At 40.1% G+C, this 16,657-nt stretch overlaps 1 long non-coding RNA gene and 2 other non-coding genes across 4 annotated transcripts in view; all 3 read right to left on the bottom strand.

The window, feature by feature from the left end:
* LOC110215544 (uncharacterized) overlaps positions 1–14,996 on the bottom strand; it is a 55,866-nt gene extending 40,870 nt beyond the window's left edge. Inside the window, exon 1 of one of the 2 annotated variants that reach the window (XR_002326563.2) lies at positions 14,852–14,996. This is a non-coding gene — a long non-coding RNA (uncharacterized LOC110215544). The remainder of the gene's footprint in view (positions 1–14,851) is intronic. The other variant, XR_002326562.2, reaches the window with a different exon arrangement.
* A 216-nt stretch (positions 14,997–15,212) lies between these two features.
* Positions 15,213–15,285, bottom strand: TRNAV-AAC (transfer RNA valine (anticodon AAC)). Its single transcript has one exon. It is a non-coding gene; the product is annotated as a tRNA-Val (tRNA).
* Positions 15,286–15,798: 513 nt separating this feature from the next.
* On the bottom strand, positions 15,799–15,872 carry TRNAN-GUU (transfer RNA asparagine (anticodon GUU)). Its single transcript has one exon. It is a non-coding gene; the product is annotated as a tRNA-Asn (tRNA).
* Between the last annotated feature and the right edge of the window lie 785 nt (positions 15,873–16,657).

Here is a 16,657-nt window from a genome sequence, read left to right as displayed (position 1 = left end):
TTTTGAGATATCCTCTCAGGGATCTTGAAAACTGATCTCAGTGCTTTGAAAAACAGTAGGAATTTCTTCCTATTACATGTATATAGCTTCCTACCTATATGCATATATCTTTAGATATGCATACTTGTATGTATATGAGCTATATTTCTCATAGCATATAAAACTCTGTATCTGTGTTTGAAAGGCTTCTTCACTCACATCTATAAATACTAATGAATGGTACCCTGGTTATGGCGCCACAGCAGAGAAAGGGGTCAATTCTTTAACACATCTTATAGTCACTGCATTTGACGACGCATTTGTCTTTCTCTCCTAGTATTCTACCTTCCCCTCTGACAGGAGGGTTCTGTTCTCCGGGACCTTCATTGTTTTTTTTTTTTATTTACTTGAATTCAACTTTCTTTTAGTAAACTTTTCATTTATGTTATTTTAGTCTTGTATATTACTTTTTCCCTGCTTGCTGCATTTATTTTCAAGATAGTCTTTTTTAGGTTAAGCTCTTCCTGAACACTGCAGCAAAATAATGACCACCTTGAAAATAAATGTATCCCATGAAAATAAATACATCCCATGATAAATTTTCTGTTGTCTCTCAGTGCACAGTTAAACCCACTCTGCCAACTCTTTTATTTGACTTTCCAAGGAGAACTTATGAGTCATCATTCCATTGAGCTGCAACATCCTTGCTTTGTTATTTCACTTATAGTTTCATTTCTGATTACATATATAATGTCAATATTAATATGATTAATTTCCTCCAGGAAGAAATCAACTCATTGGCTATTGAACAAAGATTTCACATTTAGAATATCAACAATTAAATTAAATAATTTCAATGTCAAGTTTTTTGCCCTTTGCCCCCTTTTAGGACTTCATAGTTGTAAAACATATACAGAATTATTTGATTAGTATACCAAAACCAAAGTAATACAAGTCTTATTATCTCCCTTTAAAAAAAAAAATCAAGATTCAAGAGATGGTCTAGGAACACGAAGTGATTTGCCAGAACCAGAACTAGAAGTCAGGTCTTCTGAATCCAAATCCATTGTTCATTCTCCCATATCATGCTGCCTTCAGGGCTGGATTTCCTACAAAGTTAATATGCTAGGATTTGAATCTTGGCATGAGAAGAAGCTGGTGAATAGGATGGTAAGAGGAAAGAGAAAAACAAGGAAGAAATAATTCTTCCAGCCTACCATGGTAATGGTGAAACTGACTAACTCCAAATTCTCTGGGCACATCCTACCTTCCTTTCTGGGCTTCTGCTCATCTTGAACCTTTGGCCGAAGATGGCCAACCTGCATGCTCTGCCAGTTGAAATCTTACTTGTCCTTTGAGGCACAGATTAAAATGTACCCCTACATGAAGCTATTTTTGCCCTTGTTCCCCATTTCTTTATGCTACCCCACAAAATGAGAAATGAGGCCTTCTTCATGTGAACTTTTAAAGCACTTTTTACCAATCATGAATTTTCACACCCTTCTTTTCATTAAAGTTATTCGGGTATATGTCTTATTCTGCCTCCTTATAGCTTTCCCAGACTATAAACTCCTTGAAGGAAGAAATCATTTCATATATCTTTACATCACACTTGGTACCAGGCACACATTATGCATTCAATACATTTTGTTCAATCTAATTGAAATTCCAAGATACCCAGAATCCCATTACTGTTATAATTAAGCTCTCAGGTCATGAGTAGAGAAAGATCAACTAGAAAAGGGTTCATTTTTGTCTTTTTGGTTTATGCACACAGAGGCAATGAATCTATTGTTTGAGGCAATGGGGAAGTTGTATGTGACTGCCATATTGCAAAGTAATTAGTAGGGATGCAGTGCAGTTATGTTGCTGTATGCTTTGGAAAGTGCTGATGTTTGCCTGCATATTAGATTCCTTTCATAAAGAATTTTGGAATATAGGACTTGTAGTGAGAAATACACATTGGGATAAAATAATCCCTAATATACACATTAGCATCTCCATTAAGGCAAATAAAGGTTATTAACCACGAGTAGGACTGGCTCTAGGCAACACTGGAGTAGGTCAAATTCTGCCCTCCTCCCAATTTCTTCTTTATGTATCCCTGTTCCCCTTCTTTCCATCGCCTCTCATTGATTGTATTTATTGGAATTCACTGCAACACCTGTTTGTATGATACCTTCTGTCCAAAATCCTTTATCTTTTCATTCCCATAAAAATTCACTCCTTATCTTCACTAGTTGTCATGGAGGAAGGTGAGCTGATAACCCAATTCATATTAAGATGTGAATGTCTGATAAAAGCTTCAACTGCGCATCCTCAAGGGTATTTCCATCTTTTAAGAGTAGTAATCCTCAGTAGAATTTCTGATAATGTGGTTTGTGAATGTACCAAGAGTAGCCGATAATCTGGGTCCTGGAGAGTCTCAGGGCACAATCAGGCAACTCTATTAAGGTGATAGTTTATGTTAACCTATTCATAAAACTGGATCTGTATATGAGGAAGCAGCCATTGTTGATATGTTTAAGTGAGCTACAGCTAGAGTATGCTGGTAAATGTTTAATAGCTAGCTCTTTGCGGGGGGGAGGAGGCAGTATACCTAACATATACTTTTAAATTTAATCTGAATTACTAACATTTTCTTTACCACTATCTTGAATCTAGTCAATTGACAAAACAACAAATCAAGTTCAGATCTGTAGCTTTGCTAATTTCTGAGGTGTATATGCTTACACTGAAAATTTAACAATCAGCTCTCCCCATTCAAGTTGGGGAGCACACTCCTGGCTATAATGTATTACCAATAAAATAATGTACGCCAGAAATGACTTAGGTTATATTACTGAGGTCATATATGACTGAAAAGGGGAGGGGATCAGTCATGTGTTAAGAATGAGAGACAACAAACAGATGGACAGCCTAAATGCATGCTGGTACCATCAACATAGTAAAAGAAAGATCCAGAGGAAGACTGCTCATACATTACATAGGATCCTTTGTAGAGGGTTTATGGAAAGATAGAGATAAGAAGTGCATATTAACAGAACAAGAAACAGAGAAATTAAAGCAATCCCAGAGGAAGAAGCCGGATAAGCTCTCTCATTCCTGGCCCCCTCCCTCCCCAAAACCAACCAAACAAACAACCAGACAAAAAACCCAGGGACCAGATGGTTTCACAAGTGAACCGTATCAAACCTTCTAAGAACAATTACTTCCAACATTATGTAAACTGAAAAAATAGCATACAAAAGGCAGGGGGAGGGGAGAATCTTACCAAATTCCTTCTATGACCCAAATAAAGTCTTCACACATCAATTGGGGAGAGTCAAAACAGAAGAAAATTATAGATCAATATCCCTAATGAACATTGATACAAAAATTTTAAATGAAATATTAGCAAAGAGGCTAAAATGGCATATCACAAAGATTATACAATATAACCAGGTTAGATTTATGCCAGAAATTCAAGGTTAGTTAATATTAGGAAGCAGGGCAGCTAGGTGGTGCAGTAGATAGAACACTGGGCCTGGAGTCAGGAAAAACTGAGATAAAATCTGACCCCAGAAATTTATTAGCTATGTGACCTGGGCAAGTCATTAAACCCTGTTTGCCTCAATTTTCTCATCTGTAAAATGAGCTGGGAAAGGAAATGGCAAACCACTCCAGTATCTGCCAAGAAAAACCCAAATGGGATCACCAAGAGTCAGAAATGACTGAAATGACTCAACAGCAACAAATTAACCATGAACTCAATTTAACATTAATAATAAAAGCAACAAAAATCGTATGGTTATATCAATAGAGCCAGGAAAAGCTTTTGAAATAATACCTGTGTCTTTAACAAAGAAAAAGAAAAAAGACTTGAAAACAAAGAAATAAATGAACTTTTTTTAGCATAATATATAGCATATAATCCTAAAACAAAGAACTAGCACTATATCTAACAGGGATAAACTAGAATCCTTTCCAGTAAGATCAAGGGTAAAACAACAATGTCCATTGTTACTACTTTAATTTAACATGGCATTAAAAATGTTGGCTAACATAATAAGACAAGAAAAAAATGGAAGGAATAGGCATGATAAATGAGATGATATGATGGTGTACATAAAGAATCCTACAGAGTCAACTAAAAAATTACTTCACAATAACTTCAACAAATTTGCAGGACACAAAATAACTCCACACAAATAATCATTATTTTTGTATAGTAGCAATAAACTCAGAAGGAAGAAATAGGAAGAGAAATTCCATTTAAGATAGTTACAGAATGTATAAAATACTCAGGAGTCTAACTACCCAGATATACACAAGTTATATAAACACAATTACAATTCACTGTTTACTGAAATAAAAGATCTAAATAATTGGAAAAAATATTAATTGCTCATGTGTCAATATAATAAAAGGCTAGGTCAATATAATAAAACTGACAATACTATTTAAAATAATTTTCTTATTCAATACCATATCCATCAAACTACCAAAAGATTACTTTTTAGCGCTAGAAAAAAAATAATGAAATTCAGATGGAGGCAGAAAAGATCAAGAATCTCAAGGGAAATAATGGTGAAAAAAAAAGTCAAACAACAGACCCTGAAAGTACCAGATCTCAAAGTATTCTACAAAGCGGTAATTCTCATAACAATCTGATACTAGTTTAAAAATAGAGATATTGATCCGTTGAACAGCTTAGGTATACAACACACAGGAGCTTTTATATATATATATATATATGAGAAAAACTGGACAGCAGTATGAAGAAATTAGATTTAGACCAACACTGTATATCTTACACCAAGATAAGCTCCAAATGGATTTGTGACTTGGATATAGAAGGTCATATCATAAAGAAATTAGAGAAAAAAGTAAAAATTACCTGTTAGACTATGGATAGAAGATTTAATGACCAGACAAGAGATAGAGAGGATCACAGAAGATAAAATTGATAATTTTATTGTATAAAATTAAAAAGGTTTTACACAAACAAATCCAATAAACCTAAAATTAAAAGGAAAACAAATAGGAAAAAAAATCTTTGCAGCAAGTTTCTCGACTGGAAAGATCTCATTTCTAAGATATATGAAGAACCCAAATATGCTAAAATGAACATATAAGTAGAGCCTATATCAGATTGCATGCCGTCTTGGGGAGGGAGGGGGGGAGGAAAGGGGAGAACATTTGAAACTCAAAATCTTATGGAAGTGAATGTTGAAAACTAAAAAATTAATAAATAAATTGTTTAATTAAGATATATGAAGAACCCATTCAAATTGATAAGAATAAGAGCCATTTTCCAATTGATAAATGGTCTAGGGATATGAACAGGCAATTGTTAAGAGAAGGAACACGGATAGATATCTACAGCTATATGAAAAAATGCTCCAAGACACTAATAATTAGAGAAATGAATATTAAAGCCATCCTGAGGTTGACTTCACACTCATCAGATTGACAAAGATGACAAAAAAGGAAAATGACTGATGTTGGAGAAACGGCAGAAAAATAGGCACCCTGATGTTGGTGTTGCTGTGAATGGGTCCAGCCATTTTGGAAATTAATTTGGAATTATACACAAAAGTTACTAACTATGTATATGCCTTTTGACTCTACCATGCTGCTCAGCCTATTCTTAAAAGAGATTAAAGAAAGAGGAAAAGGTCCTCTTGTCCTACCGGGGTGGGGGATATGTGGCCCACTAGGTCCTCAAGTGCGGCCCTTTGACCGAATCAAGGGGCCACACTGGAAGACTGAAAGGGCCACATGCAGCCTGAAGGCCGAAGGTTCCCCACCCCTGTGACGTACAAAAGAATTTACAGCGTTTTTTTTTTTGGTGGTGGTGGCCCCAAACTGCAAACTTAAGGGGGGCTGCCTGTCAGTTGGGGAGTGGAGGTTGTTTGTCCTTCATTTTCAGAGAGGACCAATGAAATTACAGAGTGGTATCTTGACTTGTGGTATATAAATGTAATGGAACATTGCTGTGCTGTTAAGGAAGTAGAAAATAATTTCAAAGGGACATGGAAAGACTTGTATGAACTGATACAGAATAAAGTGAGCAAACTCAGAGGAGCAATGTATAATATATCAATACTATAAAGACGAACAATTTTGAAGACTTGTCATGAATTGATGAACGAACTGAGTAAAACCAGAACAATTCACACAATTGCAACAACACTGCAAAAGCGACTTTGAATGTTATAAGAACTGTGATCAACGCAACAACCATCCATGATTCCTGAAGAAAGGCGATAAAGCGCGTCATCCACTTCATGAGAAAGAGGTGATAGACACACGGCACAAGAGGAGATGGATTTTCTTGGACACCACCCATGCGGGAATTTGTTTTGTTTGACTACGCATATTGGCTACAAAGGTTTTGTTTTTCTTTTCTCTTCCCAAAAGGGGGGCCAGGGAGGAAGAAAAATTAGATTTTCTTTAATTAAAAGGATAAAATTTAATTTAAAAAAAGGGCACAGGACGAGAACATATGTGGAAGTCGTGATCGCACTTGTAGAGGAAGCAGCCACATCAGCCTCTCTGATTGGAGAGTGAAGCCACATACCTCGAACTTTCATTTAAGGAGGACCTCCAAACATCATTTCTCACCTGGCTTCACTTTTTTGGGACTTCTCTGATTGCTCCCCTTGCCCCAGGAAGTTCATTATTGGAATAACCTCGTTATCTTGTAAGATCCCAGAAGCTTTGGGATTCTACCTCATCACTACCCCTGTCCCTCTGATTGGAGGGTGTGTTCAGGAACTCCAAAGCCTCCATTTCGAGAGGTTGCTCAGCTCGGAATATCTCATTTCTCTCCTGGATACATCTCTGACTTGCCTTCTACGCCATACTTCCTTGGTACCTTCCCCCTCTCCTCCACCGTTTTAGCTTCCTTTTCGAGTGTTGTGTACCCCACCCCCACCTCCCATTAGATTGTAAGCTCCTAGAAAGCAGGGACTTTTTTTTTTTATTTGTCTTCCTCCTGGCTCATAATAGGCACTTAATAAATGTTTACTGACTATTGACTATTTGTGACTGATTAAACCAGGGATCTCTCAATCAATCAAAAAACATTTATTAGGCATCTACTAAGAGCCAGCCACTGTGCTAAGTACTGGAGATAGGAAGACAAGAGTGGAATTAGCCCTTGCCCTCAAGGGGCTAACATTTCTAACTGGGAGACTACCCGGTTTATGGATGCATCAAAGTATTTTGGGTTTGAATCCACAACGTCTCCCATATCCATCTTCTCATTCACACACACTGCCAAAACCTCAGTTCTCTCCTGAATGACTGTAATAGTTTTTCTAATTGTTCTCTTTCCTTTCAGTCTTTTCACTCTCCACTGAAGACACAGATCTGAACCTGTCACTTCTCTGCTCCAAAACCCTCCATGGCTCCCTATTGCCAATAGGATAAAAGCTTTTCTAATACTTGCAGAATCTCTGCTTGAACTCAAATTCCTGGGACTGATTCTTTTTGGTGTTCATATATCCCACATATCTTGTGGGCTATGTGCCTTGTACTCAGCAGAAACTTAGTGTCTGTTGAATTGAATTAACATTTTTAAGCTGTATGATCTTGGGCAAGTCACAAGACTCTAAGTCTCAGTTTCCTTAGCTATAAAATGGGGATACTTCCATTACCTACAATGGAGAGTTGGTGTGAGGAAAGCAGCATGAGAACCTTAAGATGCTCTAGAAATGTGAATTAATTTAGCGGATAGAAATTGTCTGCCTTTTAGAGTAAGGCTAAAATTTCAAGGTGAATAATTAATTCTGTGATTCTTGCTGGCACTGAAATAAATTGTACATACAAGATATTTTCTCCCTTTCAGAGGCTTCTGTTACTGCAATTATAGCACCTGCTCATTCACATAGTATGGATCCCACAGGTAGGCTTATTTTTAGAAATAGATAACTGATGTACCACAGATAAAAGCACTTGCTTCTATATTTTAATTTACTTTTCTGTAAAAGATAGAGCCTGTCTTCTTTATTGAAGTAGCAATTTGAAATAGGTTGCTTCTGAATAAAAGATGAACATGCTTAGAATAATCTTGGAATAATATTATAAATAGAGAGTAAGATTTAAAAGAAATAGACACCTCTAACCATAATACAACACTCTGATGACTGACAGAATGCTGTTCGCTTTCTTAAAAATTCAGTCTAACTTTTGTGTTTTCTCAGACTTATTAGGTAGGGCTCACTTGGAACCTTTTCTTAGAAACAGAAAAGTTTGGACTTCTTCTTCAGTGTCCCCAAACTGCCAAAAACACCACAAAAACCCAAAAGATGTTACTTAGCCAGCGAAGCCCCTACAATCAACAGGGTACTTTTGGTATCCAAGACCTGGCCTGAGGTGTCTCTTGCCACTATAAAAATTAGCTTGCACACAGTAGCTTAAAGTCCCCATTCATTAGGCCAAGTCTGTGCTTAAAGGGACTTTGCAAATTTTCCCTTCTAAGCTTTCAAATATTTTGAACAAAATAAAACCATTCAAGAACACAGATAGCTGAATATACATACTTGTATTGTAGATATGTACACGTACATAGCAGTACATTTCTATACAACATATAGTAATTATTCTAATGGATGCTGTTCCCAAGCTTTCCCAGTCACCAATGGAAAGAAGCAGAGCTATATGCTTGCTCCCATACTTTTTAGCATAATGTTTTCAGCAATGTTGTTGGATGCCTTCAATAAGAACCAAAATAGCATTAAGATCGACTACCATACTGATGGTAAATTATTTGACTTGAAAAAGCTATAAGCTAAGACTAATGTAAAGGGTGAGTTAGTGGGTGACTTTTGTTCAAAGATGATTGTGTACTCACTCAATGCAGCCTCTGTATGGATTGATTCTCTGCTTCTTGTGTTAATTTTTGCCTGACAATAAATACCAAGAAAATAGAGGTTCTCCACCAGCCAGCACTGCACAATCCATACTTGGAACTATCAGTTACAGCAAATGGAGAAATTTTGAATGCTGTGGATAAGTTCACTTACCTTGGCAGTCTACTTTCCAGGGATGTACTCATAGATAATAAGCCTGGCACACACACTGCCAGAGCTAGCTCAGTATTTGGGAGGCTCCAAAGCAAAGTGTGGGAGAGAAGAGGTATTAAACTGACTACCAAACTGAAGGTCTACAAAGCTGTTGTGCTGACCTCATTGTTGTATGCCTGTGAAACCTGGGTAGTCTACCAGGGCCATGCCAGGAAGCTGAATTGCATCCATTTGAATTGTCTTAAGAAGATTCTGAAGGTCATCTGTCAAGACAAGGTACCAGACACTGAATTTTTTTTTTTGAGCTGAACTGCCAAGCATTCAAACTCAACTGAAGAGAGTTCAACTCCAATAGGCTGACCACATTGTTCTAATGCCAGACATACATTTACCTAAAAGACTATTTTACAGACACTCACACAAGGCAAGCACTGAAGAATCGATACAAGGACACTCTCAAGGTCTCTCTGAAGAACTTTGTTATCAGTTGTGAGACATGGGAGACCCTGGCACAAGACCATCAGCATGGCATGCCAGCATCAAAGAAGGCTCTATGCTCTATGAGTGAAGTAGAATTGTAGTAGCTCAGAAGAAACGTGCAATGCACAGATTTAGAGACATCTCCACTCCAAATGTTCATGTGGACTATTTGTGCCTGACATGTTGGTAGAGCCTTCCCAGTTCATATCGGTCTGATCAGCCACAGTTGCACACACTGCACCTTGACCCCAACATAGTGACGTCATTTTGGTCCTCTTCCAAGTATGAAGGACAACAATTAACCAAGCAACCAACTAACCATATTAATTATTAACCAAAATTTCAACCAGCCAATAAGCATTTATTAAGCATTACTAGGTGCAAGGTATTATGGAAACACAGAAAGGTATGAACAAAGCCCCTGTCCTCAGAGCTCATGTTGTAAAGGGGAGGGATGACATGTAAAAAACTGTACATAAAAGATATATGCAATGTAAATGGAAGGTAATTTCAAAAGGAAATGAAGGGGGTGGGTGGGAGGGAAACTCCAAAGGCCTCCTATAGAAGATGGGACTTCAGCTGAACCTTGAAGGAAGCCAGGCAGCTTCCTTTCTTAGATTATAAGCTCCTGAGGGCATGGACTGTCTTTTACCTCTTGTTGTATCCCCTGCACTTAGCGCAGTGCCTGGCATAGGCACTTTATAAATGTTTATTGCTTGATTTCTTGAGGAGGCAGAACTGAAGAGGAATAGGGGACAGCCCTGTTGTGAAAAGGTACTGAGTTGGGGGATGGGCTATTGTGTTAGAGGAGCAGAGGCCAGTGTCTCCAAACTTCATTGTTTCAGATCTACATGCCTATACTTTTAGAATTTTATTAAGATTAGTCCATTTCAAATTATACTTAAAAAAGTGACTAAAATGTCCATTCCCTTTGACTCAGAGATCCCATGACTAAGGAATATAGCTCAAAGGAAGTTACAAAGAAAGGTTCCACATTTTGCCCTCCATGTCTCTTGCCTCATCAGGATGTTCTGATAAGATTAACCTCAGGTGGGCATTAACCTTGAGGGCAATGACAGTTTTTTTTTTTTGCTTTTGTGTTCTCAGTGCCTGACACATAGTAGGCAATTACTAAATGCTGATGGATTGATTGATATATAGCCTTGCATAAATAGGTGCACATTAATTGGGAAACTGCAAAACAAATTGTTGTACAAGAAGATAATAGAATACAATTGTGTCATAAAAAATGAGTAGCAAGAATTCAAAGGACAGAAAGACTTGTATGAACTGATGCAAAGTGAAATGAGCAGAACCAGGTAAATAAGACACACATTGTAAATGGAAAGCAAAACAAAATGGAATGGAATGTCATGCAATTATAATGACTAAGCTTGAGGAAATTCTCCTTTCATTACAGAGGTGGGGCATTGGAGATATGGAGTATTGCATATGCTGTCAGATTAACTGTATGGGTGGGTTGTGTAGCACACCCTCTGTGCTCCTTTCTTAAATCTGTGCCTCCACTCATAGGTTTGGTCCCCAGAGGGGCTGCTGCTACTTCAAGTTCTAGTAGTAATGGTGGGTGGTTACATCTACTACTATAGTTCACAAACCCTTGCCAGTATGCTTCCAACACGAACAGTAATCCAAGAGACCCAATGAGCCATTATCAAAAGCATTTACTCAAAGGGAATAGCAAGAATAAGTGGAGGACGTAAACTGAGAAATCAAAGAAAGAGAGCTATGGGCTTCTGTAAATAGAGGTCTCTACTACTGTTAAGATTTCCTGTCCCACCAGGATATTCTGTTAAGATGAACATCAGAGAAAGGCATTATCACACTGGAATGAATCTGATCTTGGCAACTCTTGAAACTCCAAACTTAGCACGTCCTTCCCCCTCCCCAAATCGCCTGATATCCGGTCCCTATTATTTAACCTCCCAAATAAGGCAAGTGGCTGAGCATCCTCACCTTATGGGCTCCTTCTGCTCTTGTCAATGTCACCCTAAGGCTGGGTAAAACCCATATGTGCCTACATATGTGTGTATCTCTCTTTGTTCCGGAAGTTGCTATCTACCTGGCAACTGCTAAATTAAACTTTTTATCTTCTAGCCTTGCATTCTGATTTATTGACCTCTGGCCAAATGAACCAAGGAGGATCTTAGGACTTCTGGCTTGAGCAATTTCCCAACAAATAATTGCTACAGGGCATTGACTCTCCTACAAATACACACAGAATGGGGAGGGGAAAAAGAGTGGGGAGGGTAGAGGTGAATTGTGGGGAGGAATGATACCAGGCATAAAGTTAAAGGTAGTGAGGCACACACATGGAGAACACATGTGGTCAAGGCAATTTACAACTCTGGAACTGTGGGTTGTTAAGGATTTAATGTTGTTCTTTCTCCAGAGAATCACATTGTCTTTGCTAGATGGTATGACCCTCAGCCAGGAAAATTACTTTGCTTCTGGGTTTATTGTTCCATGATTTTTAGGTTGAGGCTCAGCTTTCACCCTTAGTGCAAGTACTACTTTGCTTTTACAGAAATATCATTAGCCTAGCATAGGCTGAAACCTCTCTCTATGACCTTGGCTCTGAGATTTGATAAATGTCAGTCAAGAAAAAGAGAGGGAAAAAAATGTATGTTTAGAGTCTTTTTTGGACGAGTCTTTATTGGTTCAGCCTGGGCCCCCTTCAGGGAGAGATGTCACATTAACAGATGGTGACTCTACAGTATGTTTCCTGAATATTCACCTCTGCAGGCTAGGCCATGACCAGGCAGCAGATATTTGCCCAATAATCCACCAAACAGCTCTGGGGTTCAAGGTTCCCCAGCTTTTTAAGACTAATATTCTGTGGTTCTGTACGAATGAGTGTTGGGGAAAAGGTACAGAGACAGTTGTGCTCTGGGGGCAAATTCACTGTCTCTGGAAGCCTCCACATAACATTACAAGCTGTGGAATAACTCAGTCATCTTTGATAGGACCTTATCCTCACATCTAATAATCTCTGGCCTTGCCCCTTCTCCTAAGAATCTGCTGGTGTCCAAAAAGGGCACACCAGTTGGTTTTTTTGCTTCTATTTCTTACTGTTATAAGGAAAGACTCCCTTGGCAGGGGAAGAGGGAGGGACACTTTTAGAAAGTAATGTCATAAAAATGAAAAGCAACAATTGAAAATAAATAACAGGGAAAAAAGTGTGTCCATTTCAACCAGAAAGAATAGTTTTTCTTACGAGGACAGCTAGATGGCTCAGTGGATAGTGCTCCAGCCTTGGAGTCAGGAGGACCTGAGTTCAACTCCAACCAAAGACACTTGACATAGCTATGTGACCTTGGGCAAGTCACTTAACCCTGACTGTCTCAACAACAACAAAACTGAAAAAAGAATAGTTAAATGGTTAATAAAGACAGAAAGGCTTTAAGTTTCCAATGCACAGAAAAGCTTGCAACTAATAACACATACAACATAAATAGATGTTTTATTTTTGATTCTCCATAAGGGTATGTTAGGTTTTTCTGTTTGCCCTGTTGTAACTCCTTTTAGATGATAAAATAGAAAGCAGGAGTTGCTTTCTCTAACGCTCCTCTCAGTGCTCTTTAAAAGAGATAAAAACCAAACGAACAAACAAACCAGATATTGCCTGTACAGACTATTTTCCTTGTGCTCCTGCCTTTGTCTATACTGCTGGAGAAAGTTGACCTGTGTTTGAGGAAGAATGCAGCTGCCTCTCCAACTTCCAAGGAGAGTGGCAGGCAACCTTGACTGTCTCCCACATTGTGTCTGAAGCATATGGCTCACACTTCAATCAACGGTAAACATATCTGCACAGCAGGTAGCTGTTGGAGCATTTGATAGTACACGAACTGAGATCCTACACTCGTCAAAAGCTTTCTTCAGAAATACAGCATTTCAGAACTAGAAGGGATCAAGAAGGTCCTGAACCAGAATCCATCAAACCTCCCAAGCGATCCTGCCTCTGCTTTAAAACCTGCAGGGAACGGACCCCACATTCCCCCACACAGGGCTTTCCATTTGGATAGCTCTCTTTGTTAGCAAGCTTTGCCAAAATTTGCTTCTTTGAAACTTCTGACTCATTTCTCCTAGTTCTGCACTCTGGGGCCAAGCAGAAATCGTCTTCCACATGAATTACCTTCAAATATTTGTACAAAGGTAACACGACCCCACTGAACTGTTTGTTCTCTTCTCCAGGCTCAATGCCGCTATGTCTTTCAAGGAATCTACCCATAGTATGTGTAGTTTCCGGTAGGGAAGACAGGCGAAAAGGTTAAAGTAGTCATTTATCACACTATCCCACCATGAGCCAGGCACTGTGCTAAGCTGTGACAAGGTTGAGAAAGTCCCTGCCCTCAAGGAGTTTGCATTCTAATGGGGGGAAATGAACATGTAAATAACTAGGTACATACTCCAGATAGTCAAAAGTAGATGGAATAGAAGTCGCAGAGGGGATGGCACCAGCAGCTGGGGTTGAGAGAGAGGGAAGAGGGGAAAACCAGGAAACTACTTACTGATTTACCTTCTACAGGTTTCTATTCCTTTATTCGTTTACATGGGACACCAAAAAACCCAAACCCTTTGGACTAATCTAACTTTCAGAAATGTCTTTATTGAATTATATTTAATTGTAAAGGTGAATCAGGGAAGTCCCTGATAAGGGCTCTTACCTGTTTTGTTTTTGTTATGGACCCCTTTGACAGTTTGTGAAATCTCTGAATTCTCAGAATAATATTTTTAAATAATTGAAGGAAATGCTAAATATCATTTGGAAGTTAGGGAAAATAGGGATATAATTTCTTTCCCATCCATCTGTAAAATCTATTCACGGACCTCAGGTTAGAACTTATATGCTAAAAGTCATCACGTTAGAACCTTTTAAACACTTTCTTAATCTTTTGCAAAAAGAGGCATAACACAAATGTGTGTACATACATATACTCACACATGTGTGCATGTATGCGAGTTTGCATACATATCTATATCTATCCACATCTATCTTGCTATCTCTTGCAATCTATCTCTCTTTCTGTCTCTCCTACGAGTTCTTGTCTAATAGGCATTAAGTGACGCAGGGGACTCTAGCGCCCCTGCAACCCATCACCTCGTTTACCGAAGCTGCCAGATAGCTGTCTTGCAAGAACATAACAACTCCTGCTGTAGCACATGGACTCACACTATCTTATCCTTAGATCTTGAACTGTGTTTTAATTTGTACACTCCCTCAAGTCCTTTCTAGAAGCAAATTCTTAGGCGAAGCGGCAAGGCCAGAGATTATTAGATGCTAAAGGTTTTTTTCCCCGATGATTATCAAATTTACGTTCTGAGAGCGAAATCAATAGTTTCAATTGCCCTGAACGTACCTGCAGGATGGAAGAGAGATTAACCCAGCTTTCCAAAGACTTTCTAGGAAGGACGTTGCAATTCGGCCTTTGCAATGCCAGGACACGGCTGGGCAGGGCTGCTTGTGACTGAAGGGAATAAAGACAGCGCATGGGGCGGATCCTCTCCTTTATGGAGGGTTTCAGCTGAAACACGTTGCAAGAATTCTGCAGAAAATGAAAACGTGCTCACTAAACTCCACCAGTGAAATCACAGAGGAGGAGACTATTGAATGTAAACTACAACCCTCACAATTTATGAAACTCATGAAAAGGGAATTGAAGATATACAATCCATAATTTTTTAAACACATACGCACTTTCAAAAACGTTTGTTATTGCTTGTTTCCGCCCGGTTTCGAACCGGGGACCTTTCGCGTGTTAGGCGAACGTGATAACCACTACACTACGGAAACTGTGCTGTAATCTGGTGTCACTCTAGCCTTATTTATATGCAATGCAACAGTGGGGACAGGCTGGGAGAGGGCAGGAGGGGAAGACGAGATGATTTAATGAATACATGTGCGACTGTATTTCTCTGGCCCACGGACAGTGAAGGTCACTCTGAGAACGCTGGCTTGCCCGCGAGACAAGGCACACGCAGGACTGCGGAGCAGAGGCCGCCTCCCCAGCCCAAGGTCCTGCGGCGGCCGGCACGTGCTCCGCCCCAGAAACCTCCAGGGAACCGTTAATCGGGACCTCCTTCGGCTTTATACGACTATGTGAGACAAAAAGCAGGCCCGGCTTTCGCAAGCAGAAAGCACCAGCGGATGAGTCTCATGACGTCTATTGTGAGAAAGCTCCGCCACCCAGACACGCACGACCCAAAGCTCGGTGGCGCGTGCTAATGAACGGAGAAAGCACATCCAAATAGGAAAATTCTCCGCTGTTAGGATTTTCACTGCGGACGAAAACACTTCCCAAACATACGTCCCTGGGTGGGCTCGAACCACCAACCTTTCGGTTAACAGCCGAACGCGCTAACCGATTGCGCTACAGAGACCCTGCATACAGTGGGTACGGCGCCGGGCATGTAGATTTGATCGGTGGGCAGCCGGGACCTGGCTGCCTGGCGCAGCGTCGCGTCGGGAAGCGGCACGGAAAACACGGACTGGTGGATGAAGGGAAGGGACCGCAGGGCCTGAAGAGGCGGGGGAGGGGCCTGGCGCGAGCCCGAGGACAGCCGCACCTGGGAGAGGAGCGAGCTTGTGCCTCCGCCGCCTAACCTCGTGCCAGGCACCTTGGCAAGCGCGTGGCCCTGCTCGCCAGGGGCTACGACTGTGCCCTGGGGCGGGGCGAGGGGATGTGTCCATGCAAACAGCTGCTTGGTATCATCTCCAACTGCTAATGGCAGCTGGTCTGCGGGTGAGGGCCAACAGTCTCTAGAACCCCCTTTATCCCCCTGCCATCACAATCACTCTTAATCACTTCTCTTTGCATTCTTTCCCTACGCACTGTGCTTCCTAGAAAGGCAACGGAATAGGGAACTCCCTGCTAGGAAACTACCCCCCCTTACAGATACGGGTCAGCACTTTCTCTGCGTCCGATTGTCTTAGGGAGTTTCCTAGACACGGCACTAGGAAGTTACATGACTTGCCCCGGACCTCACTGACAGTAAATGTCAGAAGCAGGATTTGAACCCAGGCTCCAAGGCCAACTCTGTCCTTGACGGGGAAAGTGTAGAGATTGGAAAATAGATTAATGAGGACCCAGCCGTCCAGTCCGTTCCTGTCCTCGTCTACTCTCTCCTTCATTCCCACTTTTGAAGGTGGGGAGGGGGGTTATAGG

Source organism: Phascolarctos cinereus, unplaced genomic scaffold (genome assembly GCF_003287225.1).
Source record: "Phascolarctos cinereus isolate Bilbo 61053 unplaced genomic scaffold, phaCin_HiC Scaffold_726;HRSCAF=1367, whole genome shotgun sequence".
Lineage (NCBI taxonomy): Eukaryota > Metazoa > Chordata > Mammalia > Diprotodontia > Phascolarctidae > Phascolarctos > Phascolarctos cinereus.
Note: the sequence above shows the minus strand (reverse complement) of the source record. Positions and strands in the feature narration are given on the sequence as shown.